Source organism: Terrapene carolina, unplaced genomic scaffold (genome assembly GCF_002925995.2).
Source record: "Terrapene carolina triunguis isolate 2854851 unplaced genomic scaffold, T_m_triunguis-2.0 Scaffold242, whole genome shotgun sequence".
Classification (NCBI taxonomy): domain Eukaryota; kingdom Metazoa; phylum Chordata; order Testudines; family Emydidae; genus Terrapene; species Terrapene triunguis.
In genome coordinates, this window is record NW_020664593.1 from 3,433,555 (window position 1) to 3,458,030 (window position 24,476).

The window sequence follows — 24,476 nt, forward strand, 5'->3', positions numbered from 1 at the left end:
AAACTCCCTGTTAGCAGCCCCTGTTCGCAAAAGCTCAGCAGCCACTGCCTCCCGTCCCAGTCATGCCAGAGACAGCAGCGTGGAGCAGTCCCATTGCTAGAGTGCCTGCATCCCCACCTAATGGAGCCACTCCTGGAGTTCTGGCACAGTGGATTCTGGACACTCCTACTGATTGTCTGCTTGTCTTTCAGTAGGTGCACAGCCTCTTCAACCACACCACAGCTGCATGGAGCACTGTTTGAGTCCCCAGGTGTGGTCATTTGCTGTGTACCCCACACCCCACCTCTGAAACAGGTAAGCTTGCACCAAAGAGAGTGTGGCAGTTCAAAGTCAGGGTGTCTCTCATCGGACTGAGTGAGGAGGAAGGAGTTCCTTACAGTGGACATAGTTTGTTCCCATTCTCCTCACCCTAATGTGATGCAACTGCTGTGGAGATGGTCAGTAACATATTCCAGATTGGTCTTCTACTGATGAGTCGGTGGAGAAGTGCCTCCCATATAGCTTTAAAAAGTGGCAGTTGTGGTATCTCCTGGATTTTGTCAAGGAGGTTCTTTGCTGTCATATAATGCCTGATGTTAGGAGGTGGGATATTAGCAAAGCCTAGTGTAGCCACTCAGTGTTTGTTGGCATTTTCTGCAGAAGCATATTCTACAGCAGGGGTCGGCAACCTTTCAGAAGTGGTGTGCCGAGTCTTCATTTATACACTCTAATTTAAGGCTTTGCGTGCCAGTAATACATTTTAACGTTTTTTAGAAGGTCTCTCTATAAGTCTATATATTATATAACCAAACTACTGTTATATGTAAAGTAAAAAAGGTTTTCAAAATGTTTCAGAAGCTTTATTTAAAATTAAATTAAAATTCAGATCTTATCAGTTTAGTGTGATCCTTGCCCTTGCTTTTCCGTGCTGAGTTTTCCAATGTCTGGCAGGTATTTGGATACTTTAAGCTGCACACAGGCTTCTGAGTGATCAGTTGTTAACCGGCTGGCAGGAGGTCAGTGGCTGGAACCCCAGATCGGCAGCTGAGGTGAGTGGAGCTGGTGGTTGGTAGGGCTGAGCAGGGCCAGAGGGCTGGACTCTGTCTGTCAGGGGGCCTGTGCTGGAACTCCAACCGGAAGCAAGGGGAGTGGGGCTGCAGAGGGGACTCCAGGTGGCAAGGGGCCAGCAGCCGGAACCCCAGAGCAACGACTGAGCGGCTCAGCCCGCCGCTGCTCTGGGGTTTCGGCCGCCAGCTCCTGCCAGCCGGGGTCTCAGCCCACTGCCAGCCTGGGGTTCCTTCACCCAGGCCAGCAGCAGGCCCTGAGTGGGACCGGCGGTGGGACCCCGGCTGGCAGGAGCTGGTGGCGGAAACCCCAGAGCCCGCCACCGCATGCCATCAAAAATTGGCTCACATGCCACCTTTGGCACATGTGCTGTAGGTTGCCGACCCCTGTTCTACAGTATAAGTGTTTTCTACATAAGTATTATGTGGTATACACACTATACACTCATCAGTCAACTGTATTTTTCCAGTCTGCTGTTCTATAATTCCTCTACAATCTGGTGATAACTGTTATCGTGGGAATTGTCTCCCCCTAACCAAGTAAGAATAGGGAGCTGCTTGTTGTGCAGGAAGTTTCCAAGAACTCTGCAGGAAGCTGGTAATGGTTGTCCCCATTCTGAAGTGACCCAATTGAGCAGGAGAGTAGCCTGCTTTCATCATGCAGAGAAAAAGGTGGCTGGCTTCTCAGGGTCATGCGAGAGATATAAATCCTATATAGAAGCCCAGTTTATGAAAGCCAGTCCCTTTTGTCAGATTCTTTCTAGCCTGAGGAGGTGTGGTGATTGTTTAATTCCCCACCATAGATGGATGGATTTTGAAGGGCTGGTAGAGTGTAGTGTGATGGAGTGTTCCAGGCTTCATCAGGAGGTTTATAAACACTCACAACTTTAAACTGACTGGCTCTTAGTGTCACAGTGAGGCAAAGTAGTGGTAGGTTCTACATATCATCAATATCAGAGTTCACATAAATGGCTCTGCCATATTTTCTATGAAGATTGTAGCTAACCACGTCATAATCTCTTATTGTCAGTCTGCTGGCAAGGAAGGACAAAACATGAATTTCTTGGAGACAGATAATGTCCACCCCTTCATTACTGAGTGCTTTGCAGCCGATAGCCCCTTAACGTTGAGCTGAAAAATGGAGAGCAAAGAACCAATGAGTACTGCTCTAGTACCACCACAACCGGGACTTGGATTGTCCAGAATTCAGTCTGCTAGTTGCTGCTTTAGTTTCCCCCAAAAGGTACTCAAAGGATGCATGACAAGAATGTAGCAGCTTTTCCACAAGATAGCCAAGAGTTGAGCAGAGTTCAAAAATGACTAGCCCAAGCGTGAGGGGCAGCATAGGAGAATGCATGAAGGTGCCTGTTTCAAAAGCTTGTTTGAAGGCTGGTCGATCAGAGCGGGAGTCAACAGTGAATAAGAGATAAGGTGGGGATAGGCCATGATGGGCCTTAAAAGTGAAGACAAGTAGCTTATATTTGATATGATAGAGAAGGGGAGCCTAAGAGACCCTCAATGTGTAATGGAAAAGGGCCCGCTATACTGTAACTCTCATCAGGCCTGACACACACACACACACACACTACCCCCAACACACCATTGTCCTAATATGTAACCCAAAGTTATCTTGTAAGATATCATGTGAGACCCAGGGTGCCTAGGGTAGCCCACACTGAAAATACCAAGATCAAGGCAGGTTGTGAAAAGGACAGCAGATTCTACCAAAACTGGTGGTTATCATTGAAGTTAGATTCACCAACCAGTCAAATTGAGCTTCTGATTCCCCACACTGATTATCAAGAAGCTGAAAAAAGAAATCCCACAGCCCCCTTTACTGCATTCCAGTTCTCTGGCTCCCAATCAGCACATAGGTCTAGTAAAGTGAGAAGTTATATAAAAATCCTGCTCATTATACAAAATGTTCTTCTGATCCCCAAAGGGCCAGCCACATTTCCAGATCAATATTAGTTTAGATCTTACTCAAAATACCACGCGGCCAGCCAATCCTTTAGTGTCTAAAACTAAAGGTTTATCATAAAAGTAAAGAACAAGAAGAGAGTTGTTAAATTGTCAAAGCAGTCAGTTACATACATAAGTCTTCAGAGTCCATATATCAGGTTCTTAGCAGCATTGGTGAGATTGATGGCTTGAAAGACCCTCTGGAATGGGGGCTGGGCAGGGGCTGGAAGAGGAGGGGCAGGGCCTCATGGAAGGGGTGGAGTGGGGGCAGGGCCGGGGGCAGAGAGGGGGGCTTTTGTATCCTTATATGAAAAGGTTTCAGTGATGCAGCCCTCAGGCCAATGTACTAGTCTTCATGTGGCCCTCGTGGTGGTTTGAGTTTGAGATCCCTGCCTTAAACGGCATATCTTATATAAGATTCATTGCAATTTTATAATATTGGTATCAGTAATATTATAAATGGTCACCCATATTCCATCCAGCATCACAATATGTAAACTGGTGACATGCCGATCAGGAATATCACTGAGGGATGGATAGGTTGGGTATAAGAAGTTATGTATATATGCTGGAAATATGTTCTTAAAATGTGTTTGGAGGCAATGAATAGATCAAACCTACCCTAGGCAAAGGAATGTGGATTTTTTCTGTCTTCCTGGTTGCACTACAGGCACAGGACAATGAAAGTATATTTACATATAAGGTAAACAACGCAGCAAATAGCTTAGTAAGCACACAAGAGGGCCAGAATCTGCACCCCCAGGAACTCTTCCTGGCTCCTGAGGCAGAGACAATGGACTTTGGGAAATATAAGGGGAACAAAAAGACATTTGAGTTATCTGTCATTTAGAGGACAGTAGCTTGTAACAGCACCCTCTGACCTCTTGGGCTGAAGGACAAGAGCTGCTGCTAACTTGCTGAAAATGAGAAACAGTTTTAGGCACTAGGAAGCATGCTATTTTTGTTTTATATGTTCCCCTTCTCTCTTTTATTCTTGCCCAATATCACTTGAATCCATGTTCTTTATTTATAAATGTATTCTTTTTTTAATACAAAACCATCTCAGTGCTGTTACATTGAATTCATGTGTGATTGCTCAGTTAAACTAACAGGTTGGTGTGAGCTATTTCTCTTTGGAGGCAGCTAACTTAATTTCTGTATGTCTACTGAGAGGGACTGGACATTGCAGGAGAATGTCTCTGGGGAACTGGGGTTCACTGATTGATACCTGCAAGGCAAGGTTTTGACTGGCAGAGTCTTGAGGAGTTTTCTGGCAAGGCAGACAGACTGGAGTGTCAGGGAGCTGACACATAGTTTAGCAGCAGCAAAGCTCTCACTCACTGAGCCACAGGGGTAACGCAGTGGCTTACAGTTTGGGGTTCCCTGAGGAAAGCATCACAGACCCAATAGAGGAATTCAAAGAGGGGTGATGTGGTCAAAGTAATGGGCTAGGAAAATACTCTTTGCAACAGCATACTGAGTAGAGATAAGTGGGGCAAGATTGCATTTGTCAAGGCTGGAGAGGAAGATGTTGCAATAATTGAGACACAAGATAAGAGCTTCAGCTATGTGATGGATAGGTAAGGCCATGCCTTAGAAATGTTATGCAAAAGGAATTGGCAAGGTTTAGACACAGCCTGCATGTGAGGATCTCAAGAGAAGTCCAATGCTAAAGTAACAGACCTGAGTGTCAGGGAGGATGGTGGCGTTATCCACAGTGATTTCAAAAAGAGGAAGGTGGGAGACAGGGAGGAAAGATTAGTAACTCTGTATTGGCTGTGTTGAACTTAAGCTGGTGGCTAGACACCCAAGAGAAGATGTCAGAGAGACAGTCTGAGATTTTAGTTTGAACAGAAGGTGACAGGTCCAGAGTGGAGAGGTAAATTTGAGTCATCACTGTAGGGATGGTAGTTGAATTTGTGTTTGTGGATGAGATTACCCAGAAACAAGGTGTAGGGAGAGAAGAGAAGGGAACCAGGAACAGATGCCTGTGGAACCGCCACACAATGTTTAGGGCTTTAAAGGTCCAGTGCAGCATTGGAGGCAATAGAATGTTGTGTCATCCTAGCAGGATGTGGCTGAAGCAGATAAGGAGTGCAGAAACTGCTGTGCTAGGTCACCTATGAAGATGGGGCAGCATCCTCTGCACCTGGTCAGCTCGGTTTCTTCTTACCCACTTCGGGGAGCCTAGAGCCCGTGTATTGTATTGTGGTCTGCCCCTACAAAGGGTGAATGTGGAAGAAGAGTCCTTGAGCCATTGCCTGTCCCTGCACACTTGCACAGGGCCAGGTTCTATCTTACCAGTGAGAACAGCACCAATGGGCCAACAACCTAATTCAAAGGGAAAAGCAGAACTAAGCTGTGAAGGGGTGATACGAATGTAGTATTGTACAGGGGTCAAGTAGGCTCCTGCAAGTCAGAACTCCTGAGCTCTATTTCTGGCTTTACCACTGATCTGCTGTGGGATCTTGGGTAAATCACTTGGGCGTGGGTGCACAAAAGGAGTTAAGTGTTGTGACCCAGCCTCACAGCACCTAACTTTTAGATGCCTAGAAAATCTGATGAACAATACTACAATTCACAAAAACTGAGTTAGGTGCCTAGGCTCTCTGTATTACAGTGAGGCATTTTAACATCTGTATCTTCCTTTACTACTTCTATCACCTCAAAGGGTCTTTCCCAAGAATTTTGCATGTTGTACCTTTTTACCAGGCTCAACACTAACACCAAGTCTCCTATTACAAAAGAGCATTTACAACTATTTTTGTCACAACACACCTTTTGTTTAGACTGATTGTCTTTGAGGTTGGTTTGAACAATATCCATGATGTCTTTTAATGCCTTTACATATATTCAGTTACTGACTCTTCTTTTACTTCAGTGTTTCCTTCTCAGGAGTCTGAGATCTAGGAGTCTGAGATCTAGGAGTCCCCTCCCGTTCCTTCCCTATGAGATTCTTTGGGTACCTTCCTGTAAGCAAACAGATATGGTTGTGATGAGATCTCCTGGGGTGCAGCCTGGGACTGTGGGACCACTGTGCCGCCCCTAACTCTCTCCAGCCTGGGCTGTCTCTGTCAATGCTTTGTTAGTGACCAGCAGCAAACCCCTCCAGGTGCTGTTATCACTCAGCACAACCACATGTGGAGACCTAACACCCAGCTATATTGCATGAATGCTCCCAGAGCCACTCATGAATCACAGAGGAAGGCACCAGCCAAATCCCCCGCAGCTCCCAGCCTTGTACCTCAGGAATATACTGTCTTGCACTGCTCAAGCAGTGCAAATTTATTAATTGTTTCACCACTTCATCAATGGAAAGTGGATATACACCAGCCTTTGCAAACCTGAGCAGTTTTGCCACACACTTCATGCAAATGCACTGGTAAAGATAAACAGTTAAAATCTATCTTTTGTAGTTAATAAATTTAAGTGACAGGCAAAAAGTCAGTTAGTTACCAAAAGAAATAAAACATAAGCACTCAGTCTAAACTCTCAACCTTATTAGACTGGGCAAAAACTAGACTAAGCAGTTTCTCACCCCACTGGATATTGCAGTTCAAAGTACACAGATTTCACCCTTGAAATCTGAGCCAGTCCCCTCAGTTGGAGTCTTCAGAGTGTCCTTGTTGCTTGCAGCGTGAGTGGGTGAAGGAGAAAGGCCAAGCATGTGGCCACTGTGTTCTGTTTTATACCCTCAGTTCCAAGTGCTTGGGGAGCACAAGTCCAGGCATGTCTGCAGGGCATTGCTGAGTCTCCAGGCAAGGTTGAGCAATTCCCCTGCTAGGGCCTCATGCAGGTGAGTCATTGAATTGTAGCTCCCTTGCTGGACAATGGTTGTTGATAGGTTGTTACCCAACACCTGGGCAGGGTGTCAACTCTCCTTGCTGTTGCCTCCGGGGAGCTAATATCTGGCTGATTTCCCCAATTTACAGCATGTTTTAGTGACAAGCATACAACACAATTCTCATAACTTCATATGCACTAAAGATATACATATTTAGATAGTGGGTTTCAGCAGTTCATAACCTTTCCCCAATACCTCACATGGCATGCTTTATATGCAAGATCACAATTAAATATAAATAAGGAATAATGGGGGGTTACAGGACACTCCCCCAAGGTATAGAATGTCACAATGGTAACAATTTGTCTCAACTTTGGCCCCTTTTATTTGCATACATCCACAGCATAGATTTAGGGTGCCATTGAATCTTTCCACCAAACCATTGGTTTCTGGGTGATATGGGGCAGTTTTCAGTTGTTTCACCCCACCCAACATCCATAGCTTATTGAATAGCTGTGACATGAAATTTGACCCATGGTCAGATAAAATCTCCTTGGGAAATCCAACTCTGCTACTGCCAGTGAGAGCGGCTCTTGCTATAGTTGCTGCTTCAATATTAGACAGAGCCATTGATTCAGGAAATCTAATGGCAAAATCCTCCACCAAGATATATTTATTTTCTTGGTGGCAAACTGAGGAGGCACAACCAATCAGGAGGCCTCTGAGCAAGCCTACCAGATCAGTCCCAGCATGCAAGCTAGGCACCAAATGTCTATCTTCTCTGGGTTTTGAAGCTCTCTGGGGCTTTTGCAGGAGATAGACACCCAGACTCCTAAAGGGAAGCAGAAGTGTGCGTGGTCAGAGGCAGAAACATAGGCATCTAGGGAACTCTTTACTGCAAAAATGTAGGGGCTGAGTGAGATTAGGCACCTACAGGGCTCAGTAGGAGTTTTGGGAATCGCAGCAGAGCCTATAACTGGGACATAGGCACCCAAGTCTGGGTTTAGGTGTCTAAGACTGGGGTTTAGGCACCAGAGTACTTTTGTGAATCTAGGTCTTAGGCCTTGTCTTTCCTAAGAAAAAAAGATGTGTTCTTAACTGGAGTTAACACATGGTAACTAACCTGAGGTAAAATGCTAGCGAAGATAAGGCAGTAGTTATTTCACCTTGGCCTTTAGCTCTGTTTGTACAAAAATGAATAAACAAACAAGAGTGACTCGTGGCATCTGTGAACTGAGGGAAGTTAGCAGGTGGGAGTTAGAAAGCATTGCCAAATGGCCTGAGAACATTAGTAATAGATGAGAGTATTGTGATACCAAGTGTTTTTCTAACTTGTATTGTAGCTGCCCCCTCTCACCTTGATTACAGAGTTTAAAGGCCCAATTTTCTGCCACCTACACACACAATTAAAATCCTAATATGTAATAAAAATGCTTTCACAGCTGGTTCAGAAATTTCTGTTAGTGTTGCTATTATCCGAAGGCTCTTCACTTTGACTTCTTGTACTGCCGTCTACCATGATGCACTCAGATCAAAGTCACGCCACAGGCTGGCATATTTTGTAGTCATAGAAACCGTTAGTTCCTTGTCCTCACCTCTGTCTTGCCTTCTTCTTTTCTGTTTCTCTCCACTCTCCTGGTTGCCCTGTGAATTGCTCAGATCATAGGGGAGTAGCAGCAGAGTGACAGCAGAGAGAAGTCACCCCACTTTCCTCATTCACTAGCACAGGGGTCCTCAACCTTTTCCTTTCTGATGCCCTTCCCCCCCCCACACACACACCCCAACATGCTATAACAATTCCATCCCACCTGTGCCACAACAACTGTTTTTCAGTAGACTAAAAGCCAGGCCCAGCCTTAGGGGGTAGCAAGCAGATTAATTGCCCAGGGCTCCATGCCACAGGGGACCCCGCAAAACTAAGTTGCTCGTGCTTCAGCCCCGGACAGCAGGGCTTGGGATTCGGCTTTCTGCCCTGGGCCCCAGTGAGTCTAACGCCAGCCCTGCTCTGATTTATTTTGGTGGACCCCCTGAAACCTACTCACGGCCCCCCAGGGGCCCCAGACCTCTGGTTGAGAACTGCTGCACTAGCATACTCCAATCCTGCTGGCTGAAATGAGCCAGAGAGGCAGAGGTGATGCAAACTGCTGATGGGGGGGGCGGGGGGGACAGAATATAAAGGTTCTGGGCCCTGTGTCCCGTCCCCCCCACACACCCCGCTTCTGGATCTAAAACAGGTTTTCAAACTGCAGGGTGCGTTCAGAGGGCCAAATAGCTCGGGCTAACCCCCCACAGCATGGCTCAGGAAGGGAGTGACACCTCCACTTCTGACTCCCTTCAGTTGCACCCCCCCAATCCAGACAGGCTGGGTGGTCCACTGAGGTGAGTTGGGGGTGGAGGTGGCGCTCCCTCCCCGAGCCAAAGTTATTGCTAATTGGAAGGCAGAAATCCGGGGGGGGGGGGGGCCATGCAACCGCCAAGGGGAGATGTGTGGGGGGCCCCCAAAGAATCACATGCCCCTCCCCAATTGCCTGGGGGGCAGCGGCAAGGGCCCAGAGCTTGAGTGTGGAATGCGCTGAGTTCTGTGCTGCTAAAACTTCCGCCCTTGGTGCAGGGAGGTTTTTTTATAAACAGAGGTAGGGTGATTAAGATAACAAAAGGCTGGTCATTAAATTAAGGATCCTTAGATGATCCTGAAAGCATTCCTAGGCACTCCAGTTAAGATAGGAAACAAAGTGTAGGAATAACGGTCCATTTTCAGAATGGAGAGAAGTAAATAGAGGTGGCCCCAGGGGTCTGTACTGGTCTGGGATCAGTGCTGTTCAACATATTCATAAATGATCTGCAAAATGGGGTAAACAGTGAAGTGGCAAAGTTTGCAGATGATAAAAAAAATTACTCAAGATAGTTAAGTCCAAAACAGACTGCAAAGAGTTACAAAGGGATTTCACAAAATTGGGTGACTCGGCAAGAAAATGGCAGATGAAATTCAACATTAAATGCAGAGTAATGCACATGGCAAAATATAATCCCAACGATACATACAAGATGTATAGCCTAAATTAGCTATTACCCATCGAGAGAGATCTTGGACTCATTTTCAGTACCCTGGAAGCACTGTTTCCAGAGTACTGCAAACGTATAAGAATCCTCCTCACTGTCCCTGTATCATCCTGAACTCATTCTCCAGCTTCAGAAGACTTAAATTATCTCCAGTCATCAATGGGACAGATGAAACTGAATAATGTAGCTGTCCTTAACGTGCAGGCCACAGAGGAGGGCACGTGGCCCCACCCTTAGCTGGTGTCAGGGTTCCCTCCCCACTCTGAACTCTAGGATACAGATGTGGGGACCCGCATGAAGACCCCCTACGCTTATTTCTACCAGTTTAGGTTAAAAACTCCCTTATTCCTTGGATTAAGTAACGCTACCACCACCAAGTGATTTAACAAACATTTAGGGTGGGCCACTTGGAGCCCTACCTTCCCCAAATATCCCCCCAAGCCCTACACCCCTTTTCCTGGGGAGGCTTGAGAATATATCCTCACCAATTGGTACAGCTGAACACAAACCCAAACCCTTTGATTTTTTTTCATTGTTTTAAGATCCATCAGGTTTTTAAAAGAAGAATTTTAATTAAAGAAAAGGTAAAAGAATTACCTCTGTAAAATCGGGATGGTAAGTACTTTACAGAATAACAAAAGACTCAAGAACACAGAGGATCTCCCCTCTAGGCAAAACCTTAAAGTTACAAAACCAGATATAAATCTCCCTCTTAGACAAAGGAAATCGCAAGCCAAAATAAAAGTAAGTTAATGCATTCCTTCGCTAGTACTTACTAATACTAATGGAGTTGGATTGCTTGCTTTCTTGATCTGTCTCCGGCAATCACACAGGACAGACAGACAAAGAACAGACAAAAAAAAAAACCTTTCTTCCCCCCCCTCCCCCCCAGATTTTAAAGTATCTTGTCCCCTTATTGGTCCTTTTGGTCAGGTGTCAGCTAGGTTACCTGAGCTTCTTAACCCTTTACAGGTAAAAAAAGGAATTATTAACCCCTTAGAGGGTAAAGAGGGATGTTATGCTACCCTTAGCTGTATGTTTATGACAGCTGGTGTCCCCCTTTGTGTCCGTCCAACGTGTCGCCCCTCTACAGAGGGCTGCAAGATGCATGGAACAAAGATTCCAAACTAGAGTGGGTTAGTTAAAGGGCAGCTGGCATCACTAACTCCACTTTGTAAGAAGGTGAGGGTCAGGATGATTTATAGGCTAGTCCTTTTTTTTTTTTTTTTTTTAGGGGCCCAGATGTCAACACCACTGAACGTGCAGGAAGCTCAGATTCAGATTTCACAGGTGGGTCCTATTTTTATAATGCATCGATTCCCGGTCTGAACAACTCAGTCTTTGTGCACTTTAAATGTGTGTAGGATGTGAATTCACTAACGGGTTAGGACACATGACCACTCTGTAAGGCAGGTAGCATTTGCTTTCTGAAGAAGTATGATGCCGTTTTACAGAAGGGTTAGGTGATTTACCTAAAATCATAAACCAATGCTAAGGCAGAAGCAGGCTCAGAACTCAGGTTGTCTGTCACCTAGGCCACCATTTTAATCAATAAACCATGCTTCCTCTCTATCTTTTTTTTTAAAATATTTTACACTATGCTGGTGGCAAGATATAAATGCAAACAAATGAGTTTTAGATAATCAAGGCTGAAGGGATGAGGAGAAAAATTGTACAAGTATTTTTAAAAGAATGATTTCTCAAGTTTCTAAAGAAAAGTGTGTTGTGATTTGAGAGTGGATGTGTCAGAGTTTGCTGTGTATTACAAAAATGTAGCTTCAACTTAACTATGCATAGACTAGCATCTCTATAATTCACGATTCAAAAGTCCACCATCTTTAGAAGGCAATTTCAAAAACTTTAAATGTCCTGTTTGGAAGCTTTTCCTGGTATTCAGCCTACCTTTCTTAATTTCATCCCACTACTCCTAGTGATAGCCCATCTACATAATTCCTCTCCCTCCAGGGTGTTTATATCCTCAAATACTTGTAGCCAGTTAGTTATCCAGTTCCGCCTTAGGATCTCATCCTGAAATCATTTGCTGTCAAAACTCTCATTAAAGTTACAGGGAGTTTTCCTGTGTGCAGACTGCAGAAACAAGCCCCTAGTCACTGTTTGCCCATACTTCAGTATATTGTGCATATTTAGCTCTTTTACTCTTTACTAGTGAGACGCTCATTCCATCTCTCTAATAATTTCTGTTGGTCTTCACTGAGCTCTCTCCAATTTGTCTACTGCAAAGTAGGGAAAAGGTAAGTGGAAGTGTAGTGTTGATTTTGGGGAGTAGACATTTTCTCTGAAATTCATTAGCTGCCACCCTGCTGTGATTTCAGTGTTGAATATTTCAAAGAACTCGTATGGGGAATACCTCTTGCGCTGGTGTTTAATAGTTACACTTCCCATATGGATCAATCATTGCTGGAAGGTTTGTTCTAGTTCTAGTACCAGGCTGTACTGGTGCTTATTTCTATTCTTGCCTCCAGGAAACTATTAAACAAGAAAGATTTAATCTTGGGTGGAAGTGGGGGCTCTTGTAAAATAGATTCTAGGTAATAAATTCAAATACCAGAGAGAAATATATTAGAGGAACATTAAGATTTAGATAGAAAACAATAAATACTTTGGTCAAAACAGGCCCCTCAGTTACACATGAAAGTGATTGTATCTCCTCTCACTTCTGAGCACAAGGCAGCCTAAAGCAAGTAATTAATGATACACCTCACTGTGCCTGGGTGTTGGAGGTCCATTTCATCAGCAACTGAATATTTTTTTTGCTTTCACTTGATTTCTCACAGCATTAAGAGTAAATATTAATTTGCACTTTCTTAGCTCTTTTCTTGCAAGTGTAACAGACTCATATCCTCTGCACAGAGGGGCACCTGTAACACACCAGTGGGTTACATGCTTCCTCAGAGTCAACACCCCATTAAGATAGCCTGAAGCAGCTCTACATGAGGTGTCTGCACATTCAAGCCAGTGCTGCTATGAGCAGTTTACATTCAGTTCAGGTTCACAGGGTTTTTCTGCAACTAATAAGATTAGAAACATCTCAAAAGAATTTAAAATGTCCTCCTTTTTAGAACCTTCCGGTTACTTGTTATTCCAGCTTATTCTCTTCCCTGCTCATCTCTACACATCGCTGGCTGCCTCTCCTACTATCTGAGACAGCCTCCCTATATCTTTCCTGACTCTTCATCTATATACAGATCTCTTCTCCCTTGTCTGATATACCTTTCAAGTTATCCCTCCCTTTGTTATCATCATTACTGTTTAACTCTAAAAAGCATTTCGGGATACAGTTTTTTTTAATCAAGGCCATTGAACAAAATGAGGTTGTATAGTAGCTACAGTGGAGAGGATTCCACCACCTCTTCTGGCAACTTCTAATGACAAATTGTTCTTAGATTTAAAAGCCAGATCCTCAGCTGGTTGTAAATCCATTAAACTCTGACTTCAGAATCTGGCCCATTATGTTTTCCCCAATTATTTAACCCACTCTTCGCTTGCTGTAGGTTAAACCCATTCCATCCTGATCCCTTTATAGACATGTGTAACTCATCCATTAGGTGCCAATGGCAGCAGCACGGGCCAGGTTCAATACATCTAGGGGTCTTTTCCTAAAATAAAGGAAACTATGGTTTGAGCCCATACCCAGAAGCATACTCCTAATTCTGGCTCTGGGAAAATCTATCTATCTATCTAACCTCCTTGCTCACCTTTCTGAGTGGGTTCTTTGCCACTTGCAAGCTCTTGGACATCCTTTGGAACAAGGAACCACAAGGACCAACCAACCAACCAACCAAAAGAAACATAATTGTGTGTGTTTCTTTTCCCTGGTTTCTCATATAGATATAACATTTACCTACAACAAAGTGTACAGACCCCAAGCGGTGCATTAGGAGTATGGTCAACACCACAGTTCCAAGTATTAATTGTCCAGCTTGTTGAGGCCCAGGACTTTTGGAACAATAATCCATATCCACCTAAAACTCCTTCCTTGGGTCCAGTCAGACTCAGGGGTAGTCAGAATGCAGCTCTCCTCCCCCTGTCTACTCCAGTTCAGAATAGTTCACATTTCCCAGTCCACTTTGCCACCCCTAGTCTGGGCAGGCCCCCTTGTGAAGTTCAGCTCTGTGCTGCCACCTGCTGCGAAGTTAGTTTCACACTATCACCACTAGTCCAGGCAGGACTCAATGCAAAGTCAGCTCTACACTGCTGCCGCTGGTCCAGCCCTGAATAGGGTGACCAGATGTCCCGATTTTATAAGGACAGTCCCGATATTTGGAGCTTTTTCTTATATAGGTGCCTATTACCCCCCATCCACGTCCCAATTTTTTGCACTTGCTATCTGGTCACCCTAGCCCTGAAGGACCATGCCATACAGGGTTCAGAAGCTCCACATGGCGAACTCAGAGCAGAAAAGGACCCTGTGATAACACTCCTGGTCTCTAGGCTAGACCCTTCTACTCTTTCTTATTAACTCTGAGTTTACTCTCTGTCAGTCAGGGTGACACATTTATTCAGGGACATCTCTTGCACAATCCCGCTGTCCTTTCATGACTATAGTTGCAGAAACAATTACCATTTATAAAATCAAAACAGACATTCCAACTAAAGCAACAAAACATATGGTGTGGAACTATGGATGAGCAACAGAACTCATGAAAATGAAGCTGGGCAGAGGTGGCTGTTCTCTGTTCCCTCTGTAGGGGAAAAGGGGTTCCCTCACTCTAGGACTTCTAGCTGTGGGGCTTACACATGTCAATCGAATGCTTCCCTCTGTTGTCTTTTCTACACACAGAATAAGCCCAAATTGGCCATTTCTTGGAACCTTTCTTTGTACATCTTATTCATACAGTATTTTTGTAGCTGTCCTCTGAACTCCATTAGGAGTAGGTATTTTTTGATGTGTGATGCCCAAACCTGAACTGAATGCTCCAATTCAGGCCTCCCCAATTAAAACACACAACACTTTTTTATTTCCCTATCTCCTCTCAATTTGGCATTTGTGCCAATAAAACCTAGATGATGTCTATTCAATTGATCATTCTCTAAGCCCTAGAGCCTTCTCTGTGTGCCGAGTTCTCTCCAATATACCCTTCTCACGGTTCCAGGGACAACTGCCCCTCTCCAGGTCTTGAACCTGGACACAGGAGTATCTAGACAGCCACCACATCCTGATCTCCATCCAATGAATGCTGAAACCTCATGGGCCGAGAAGCTAGCAGAACTATAGCCTCAGCCAAGGCACCACCCACAGGAGCCCTGATTGGAGGATTGCCCAGTTCCACTGATGGGTCCAACCATGCTATTTAAGCCAGGAGGCGGCCCAGGAAGTTGTTTGATCAACAAGGTGATTTCCTGTTGTTGCTGCATTGGACCCTGATTTCTGCATCCCACCCTATTCCTGCTCTGCTCTTGGCTCACCCCTGTCTTTGCTCCTGTTCCCACTGTGCTCGATCCTTGCCTCTCCTCTAGTTCCTGCCCTTATGCCTCTCTTCCAACCATCAGTTATCAGTCCTGGCTCTGACTCCGGCCTTCAACTTCTGACTCTGGCTTGACCCCTGGCTCTAGTAATTGGCAGCTGACTCTGGTGCTGACCCTTGGCTTTGTTCCCCAACCTGTATGCCTGCTCTACCCCCAAACCTCACTCCTGCTGTGACTACTAGTCCAGATTGCCTTCATCCCAGTCCATTACAGGTCTTCTCAAGGGCACCCCTTTAGGTCTCAGGCCTCCAGCTGTCACCAGAGACCTATGTCCTTCTCCCTTCAGACCAGGAGTTTAGGTTTGCAGTCCCCCTGCTTATCCCAGAAGATCTGACAAGTCCTTCACCTGCAATTCACTCGGTCTCAGGTACAATGACTGGGTTACCAGCTTTCACAAAGCACGGTACATTTATTTTAGGGCAAAAGCATTACACAGAAAACATTATAAAATAATAAACAGTTTACATTCATGATAACTTCCAGGTGTCACCCCTCTTCCACATGGAGACCCTGACAAGTTCTATGCTTTCAAACCCTTCCAGCAGGATTTTGTCAATCACAGGTCAGGACCAGCTGAATCACTTCAAGCTGACTTTACACCATTGGGTCCTTTATCCAGGCCTCCTGAAACAGGTAAAACCAGTCAGTACCCCTCACCCCAGGTGACAACATTTTAAAGGTTGGGAATCTGCATAACCCACATCGGGGGCTTTGCAATAATCACCCCTGAGTTCTTTCAGATTCCATAAGAAACTCACCCATTGATTCAGAAACAAAGATACATATAACACTCATTGATACAAAAGTCCATTAATATTCTACATGTATATTGTATTTGGCACATCTCATAAGTTTTTTTGAAGCTTCCATACTTCTAAGGTCTCACATCTGTCACACCCCTGTTTCTATACTTATGTTTTACTCACCCGTCCCTTTACATTTTGATAATTAAATCTTGTTTTATTGATTTCAGAACTTTTCTCCAGTTTGCCAAGATAGGGCTTTGTTTATTCTTAGACTCTGAGTTATGTACGCTCTCCCATTTGGGTATCTTCCCACTGTGATTAGTTTTTTTTTTCCCCCAACTGGATTGGCCAACTGAGGAAGGGTGGCATTCCAGGCAGCCTCCTAACTTAATACTGTTCCATTAGTAATTCTTTTCAGTCTGTGTTTATTTTTCACCAGTTTTGTATCTGTTTATACAGGACAGACCTGCCAAGTATCATGCATCTCACTGGACACTCCTGCATTTGGCAGGCCTGACATGCCCTCCTGCAGAAATTACAAAATGACATGATTTAGAGAGAGAAACCCTCAGAAAATTCATTGCCGTCTAGGAGAATAGGCACTGACCTGTCAGCCCAGAGACCAGGAGCTAAAGTCCAAACTCTTCCCCTGACTGCTGTTAATATTTATCTGCACTTCACAATCATTATTAAACACAGCCTCTTATTACACCTGCTTTAGAGGAGGCAATCATCATTTCCCCCATAACAATACACCCTTAGTTTGTGTAGAACTTGCCCTAGAACCCCAGTCTCTACTATGATAGGCCCAACTCCCATCCACATTGCCACATGGCCTGCCAGGAAAGATAGGCCAAATTACATTCTTGTGACATTAAGCTAACAGTATGACTCTGTCCTCCTCTAGTGACAAGACTGTATATAGAGGTTTATGACTGCTACTGCCCCTGTGCTAATAGGCCTGGTCCTTCAGCTCAAGTGTTAGGAGTTCATGTTTTTAGATCATCCCAGGAAACTGTCAAAAGCGTCCCATGCATAGGTTTTGTCCACTAGGCATTTTAGCCTGTCAAAGAAAATTTGCTATGATTTATTTTTGACAAACATCTGTTGCCTGCTATTTATCACCTTACTTTCCTAGATGTGCTTAGAAATCAGGGCCGGCTCCAGGCACCAGCTTACCAAGCAGGTGCTTGGGGCGGCCACTTCGGAGAGGGGCGGCACGTCCAGCTGTTCAGCGGCAATTCGGCGGACGGTCCCTCACTCCTGCTCGGAGCGAAGGACCTCCCGCCGAATTGCCGCTGCAGATCGCGATCGCGGCTTTTTTTGTTTGTTTTTTGTTTGGCTGCTTGGGGCAGCCAAAACCCTGGAGCCGGCCCTGTTAGAAATTAATCCAGGAACATATCCTTGCAACAAAGCCCGTTGCCAACTCTGTCCACATCTATTCAAGGGACACCATCATAGGACCTAATCACATCAGCCACACCATCAAAGGCTCATTCACCTGCACATCTACCAATGTGATATGCCATCATGTGCCAGCAATGCCCCTCTGCCATGTACATTGGCCAAACCGGACAGTTTCTACACAAAAGAATAAATGGACACAAATCAGACGTCAAGAATTATAACATTCAAAAACCAGTCGGAGAACACTTCAACCTCCCTGGTCACTCAATTACAGACCTAAATGTCGCAATTCTTCAACAAAAAAAACTTCAAAAACAGACTCCAATGAGAAATTGCAGAACTGGAATTAGTTCGCAAACTAGACACCATTAAATTAGGCTCGAAAAAAGACTGGGAGTGGATGGGTCATTACACAAAGTAAAAGCTATTTCCCCATGCTAATTTTCCCCCTAGTGTTACTCACCCCTTCTTGTCAACTGTTTGAAATGGGCCATCCTGATTATCACTACAAACGTTTTTTTTCCTCCTGCTGATAATAGCCCACCTTAATTGATTAGTCTCATTAGAGGTGGTATGGCAACACCCATTTTTTTCATGTTCTCTGTGTATATATATATATATATATATATCTTCCTACTGTATTTTCCACTGCATGCATCTGATGAAGGTGGTTTTTAGCCCACGAAAGCTTATGCCCAAATAAATTTGTTAGTCTCTAAGGTGCCACAAGTACTCCTCGTTCTTTTTACGAACAATACTAATATCTAGCCCTTATATAGGACTTTTCATCAGTAGACCTCAAAGCATTTTACAAAGGAGGTCAGTAGCATTGTCCTCATTTTACAGATGGGGAAATTGAGGCACAGAGAGGGGAAGTAACTGATCCATGGTCACCCAGCAGACCAGTAACTGAACTCAGATCTCCCGATTCCTAGTCTAGTGGCCTACCTATGAGACTAGAGTACCAGCAACTATAGTCAACAAATGTAAGAGGTATGGGCATCTCATTTCAGACCTCAACCCCGCAAGAGGTCAGAAGAGAGGTGCATTGGCTGTGCAGTGGGTGAGGAAGCTTGCTGAATGCCTGACTGGATCATGCCTAGCAGTAGCCAGTGATATTAGTCCCACATTGCCATGAGCAGGCTGAATTCACTCAAATAGAAAACAAAATAAGTCAGTTGTAAATGTTAATGGAGACTTAGGGCTAACAACAGTATCCAGTTAGCAGAATATAATGCTGCTATATCCACAAGCACTTTCACACATCCTGACATCTACATCTCTGTGCTCAACACAATAGCTAACAAAAGAGCTAAACAAGGAGTGTGGATTAAAGGCCCAACAGGGAGGGAAGGAATGGCCCAGAGGCAGGTAATAAAGTTAAAACAAAAGAAGAAGAAAAAATCCATGTTTCTCACAGAAAGTTGAACAATAATCCTAGTACATGGACACAGCTGCTGCAAATAAAATACTCACACATACCCCAAAAATCCTCCCAGGTTTAGAAAAAACTGTATAAAGCAGACTAAAAAATTTCTGAATAAATTTAGTGTTTTGAAAGCAAGGGTGTGAAAGGCACAACCACCACCGAAATCAAACGTGCTATGAAGCATTATTGTAAACAAAAAGGAATAATTGACAGTGAACTAAAGCAGAACTGCAGAGCACACACAGTCCAAGGCTTCACCAGATCCATGCCAGAAAGAGAGGAAGGGGAATAGCATGGGGGAGAAAACAAAAAAATACTAACAAAGCCACCAGGGGCGGGGGGAGTCACAACAGCCCCTGATCCAGGAAACTGAAAATGCAGCTGGAGCCATTAAATAATTACATGGCATATCAGCAGAAGGCACAATCAGCCGGTACAAGATCAGCTGCCATGCAGATGAGCAAAAAATCCTCTGGGGCTGTCCCCTCTGAACCACACAGAAAAGACAAATGATACCTATGTTAGAGGCTAGAGTGTGGGGCTAGCAAAGCACAAGTAACCAGTTCATTTCCACTCTCTCAAAAGGCAAGGTTTCAAGTCAGATATATGCTGTCGAAAACTGTCAGCATAATGCTAACCACGACAGTATGTGCCCAGGATAGAAATGGACATGAGAGAAGCAGTGCCTGGAGAGAAGATGCTTAGCGTTTAGAAAGTTGGTATAAGTCTCAGGGGATATGGATTAGAGTGTAAAGTGCAGGTGAAGTGGTCAAAGATAAGGTGTGTAAGAACAATGGCCCTGCAATTTATCAAATTCAGATCACCTCCTCTTAACATGCATACCATATACAAATGGGTTTAAAATGCAACAGGGAATAATTAGGTGAAGTATTATGTAAACTATTTATAAAGCTATGAACTGTTTGTCAATGGAAAAAGCTGCTAAGAGACATAGTGGAATTGTCTTCAGTGCACCAATATCTCAATGCAGCTTTATTTTGCATAGACTTTTTCATGGAAACTGTATCCTAAAATGCTTTAGTGAGTTAAATACAGACACAGTTTTAAACAACAAATAATAGCAGGGAGAGAGAGATGTTAAGAGATATAGGCAAAGAGAGAACAGTGATGTTTTCAAGCTAAGATTTGAAAATATGGAGAATCAATTAGGAAGAAAGATGAAGTTTCCAATCAATACCAGGTCTTCAGTGTGGAAACTGTGGAAGATACCTCTTAAGATCCAGCTGGTCCAAGGGAACAGAGAGATGTCTGGGACATGTCTGTGGATGACAGCTCAGCCCAACCTGTAAAAAAAATCATGTTTTCCCACAAAGATTTCTCCAACCGTCCAAGGAGGATGGACGATCCTTGCTCGGATTCAATACTCAGAAGAATCAAAAGAACATTTCTGCACAGGGCAGGTGGAGAACAAGGCGGTGTGCTGCCTTCCCAGAGCCAAGACACAAGACGTCACTCTAAGATTGACTTCAAAAGCATATCCAATAGGAAATGATTCATTGGTGATGGTTCATATTGGCACTAACAACACTGTGTCATGGGATATATCCCTGAAGTCATCTTCTCTCCGAACTCAAAAGTGTACTGAAGAAGAATATCCAAGAGATCTTCTCTAAGATCCTTCCTGTCCCATGAGCAAAGGAAGACAGAAGATTCTGGAAGTGAACCACTGGCTAGATAAGTGGTGTAGTGCAGAGGGTTTTCTGGAACATTGGTTCACCTTCCAGGGGGAGAAGGGGTTGAACAGTTTGGATGGCCTCCACCTCAGTAGAAGGGGGACTAATCACCTCAGGGACAGGCTGGCTAGAGTAGTCAGGAGGGCTTTGAACTAGCAACAAAAGGAGAGGGTAAAAAGAGCACAAAATCAGAATGTTGAGAACAAAATTAAACAAGGAACCCAAGGAACTTAAGGGAAGAAATTCTTTAATTGCCTATGCACCAATGCTAGGAGCCTGGTTAACAAACAGGAGGCATTGGAATTGCTCATTTATGAGCACAAATTTGATCTAGTTGGTATTAATGAAACCTGGTGGGATGATTCCCATGATTGTAATGTTAAAAAAATCAATGGTTATAACCTATTTAGGAAAGATCGAGTGAGTAAAAAGGGAGGAAGAGTGGCACTCTGTCAGAAATGGCATTACTTGTTTCTAATAACTCAGAAGAAAATGATCTTGAGTGCTTATGGATCAATGTCCTAACAACTAAAGCACAAGATGGGGCATTAGTTAGTACCTTTTATAGGCCACCCAAATCACACTAGGGAACAGGGTGACCAGCTCCTTACGCACCTATCTATAATGTGTAGGAAAAAACTGTGTGATCCTAAGGGCACTTCAATTTGAGTGACATATGCTGAAGGTCTGATGCTGCCAGTATTCCTAACTAGAAAACATGGGGGACTGGAACTTGGAGGTTAGTTAGGTGCTGCAGTACTCAGCAAAGATCCACAAAGGGACTTAGTGGATCTAGTGTCCTTAAACATTCTTATTTTTCTCAACAGTACAATACAAAATAAGCAAAGAAGAATCAATCTAAAGTATGCATTTCTTGGCATTTTCTGTTGATCTGAAACACAGCTTGAATATTATTTAAAGCCATCAGATTTCACTTATTTATCATGTCATTTCTGCTTTTTGCCAGCCAGTTTTTTCTAGTACTCACTGGATTCAAGGAGATGTCATTGTAATACCAATTGATGTGTTAGGCAGATGAAGAAATTATGATCAAAGAATGACACACTTGTCTGCACATGTGTGAAGAGACCTTTTCATCATTCATGACTGGCACTAAAAAAAAAAATCTACAGCTAAATTAAGCATGCAGGGTTCAGGGGAACAAAGGTGAATCCCAGCTGCAGAGGCCAGTTGAGAAGTGGGAGCAATAGCTGGTGTAGAAGCAACAGAGGAAGAAATGAACCTACAGTTTCAAGTTGCTCAGATCATTTTTCAAATGGTACAAATACAATGGAATTAGAGTAAGTTATATTATCAAAATATATGTATATGCTGATGACCGCAGAATGCTCCCTAAATTCCCAGTTCTCCAAACACCCACAAGCATGGCTAGCTACTGCCTAGTTTCTTGTGCATCCTGTCAAGGGGTTCACTCACTGCAGGAGCACCTCCTTGTGGCCAGGCACAGAATAGCAGCTGTCTCCCCAGATGGGACCCCCATGCCAACAGCCACCTTGTCACTGCAGCGCTCTCTCCTCCCACACCTTGGCCCTCCAACTAGGTCACACTTTAATCCACTCCTGCTAAGGTAATAGAGTCCAACCAAGCTATGGACAATGACTTTACAACAGGTCTGCCATCTGTTTCTGGGCTCTGTGATCCTTACACCTTTACCACAGGAGGTTTCAACCCACCTTCCTCGCTGGCTGATAGGAGTACCCAGCCACGGCTTCTTCTCTGGATTCCAGCCCAGGGACTCTGCGGCTGGCAGCCAAGGTTTACTCCCTCAGACTCCATGCTGCCTCCCTGGAGGGCTTCCTGCCTCTTCTAACCCTCAGAGTGTGACTGCAGATAGATAGATAGATAGATAGATCGATCGATCGATCCATCGATCTCTCTCTCTCTCTCTCTCTCTCTCTCACTCGCTCACCAGCCTGCCTCTTTACTACAGACTTTCTGGTTTTATAATCACTCTCCCAGCCCCTCCCCAGCTGGGCTTCATCATCAAGGAAGCCTGGCTTTCTCTCTCACAGGTGCTGGCAGGCATGTTAATTGGTCTCTCAGGTCCACATTAACCCCCATCAAGGCCTGTGTGGAGTAAACACCCCATCACATACCAGGAAGCATGACCACTCACCCCATCCTCAGAGTAATCCACTGGCTTCCTATTCAATGTGGGATACAAATCAAAATTGCCATCCTGGTTTATAAAACCCACTAGGACTTGCTTCAGCCAACCTCACAGACCTACAGTCGTCTCTCTCTACTCCTTTCCTAGCTGCTGCTTATCTAGCAACAACTCCCACTCTGTCCCTCCATATAATCTAGCTAATGTTGGTGTATGGGCCTTCTCTGGCAGGCCTCCCTTTGTTCCTAGATTCCAAGGCCAGAAGGGATCATTGTGATCATCTAGTCTGACCTCTTGTATTACACAGGCCACAGAACTTCCCCAAAGTAATTCCTAGAGCAGATCTTTTTAGAAAAACATCCAATCTTGATTTTAAAATGGTCAGTGATGGAGAATCTACCACAACCCATGGTAAATTGTTCCAATGGTTAATTACTTTCACCTTTAAAAATGTATGCCTAATTTCCTATCTGAATTTGTCTAGTTTCATCTTCCAGCCATTGGACTGTGTTATACCCTTCTTTTCTAGACTGAAGAACCCATTATTAAATATTTTCCTTATATAGTATGTAGAGACTGTAATTAAGTCACCCTTAACCTTCTCTTTGATAAGCTAAATAGACTGAGCTCCTTGAGTTTATCACTATAAGGCAGGATTTCTAATCCTTTAATCATTTGCATGGCTCTTCACTGAACCCTATCCAGTTTAGCAATATCCTTCTTGAATTGTGGACACCAGAACTGTACATAGTATTCCAGCAGTAGTTGCACCAGTGCCAAATACAGAGGTAACCTCTCTACTTCTATTCGAGATTCCCTTGTTTATGAAGATAACAGTCTTCAATTATGCAAAAGGTTGTTATAAAAAGGAAGGTGATAAATTGTTCTCCCTATCCACTGAGGACAGGACAAGAATGGGCTTTAACTGCAGCAAGGGAGATTTAGGTTAGACATTAGGAAAAAATTCCTAACTGTCAGGGTGGTTAAGCTCTGGAACACATGACCTTGGGAGACTGGAATCTCCATCGTTGGAGGTTTTTTAAGGATAGTTAGACCAGGGGTGGGCAACTACAGCCCATGGGCCGCATCCGGCCCCTCAGACCTTTTAATCCAGCCCCACGGGAGTGGGGTTGGGGGATTGCCCCGCTCCGGCACTCCCGCCGGGGGCTTGCCCCGCTCTGCCTGCCCGACGCTCCTACATGTTCAGGTGGGACCTGCGTGAAGGCATGCATGTTACTGTGGCTGCACAACCCAAATGTGCCATCAGAGCCTGGAACGTGCAAGCCCACGTGCCTGCTACTTGTTGGCTTAGGTGACTCTGCTGTTTTAGTAGTATTAATTTTTCCATTGTTGAGGATAAAACAAAGAGTAGTTGGCCAGGGAGTGCCAGCTGCACTGTTCACATTCGTCAAAGAGGGCATGGAAAGGAGGTATGTTTGGTTTAATTATTGTAATACTTTATGATGGTATATTTATAATAGTAAGTAAGGTTTAATGTTTATTTCCACTAAAATGTATCTTTATTAAATAAAGTTTATTTGAATATCTCTGAAGTGTTAATTTCGTGAGCATTCATGGCCAGCCATACAATTTCCATACCCAGATGTAGTCCTCAGGCCAAAATGGGTTGGATAAACATCTGTCAGGGATGGTCTAGGTAATACTTAGTCCTGCCTCAGTGCAGAGGGCCAGATTAGATGATCTGTTGAGGGCCCTTCTAGAACTACATTTCTATG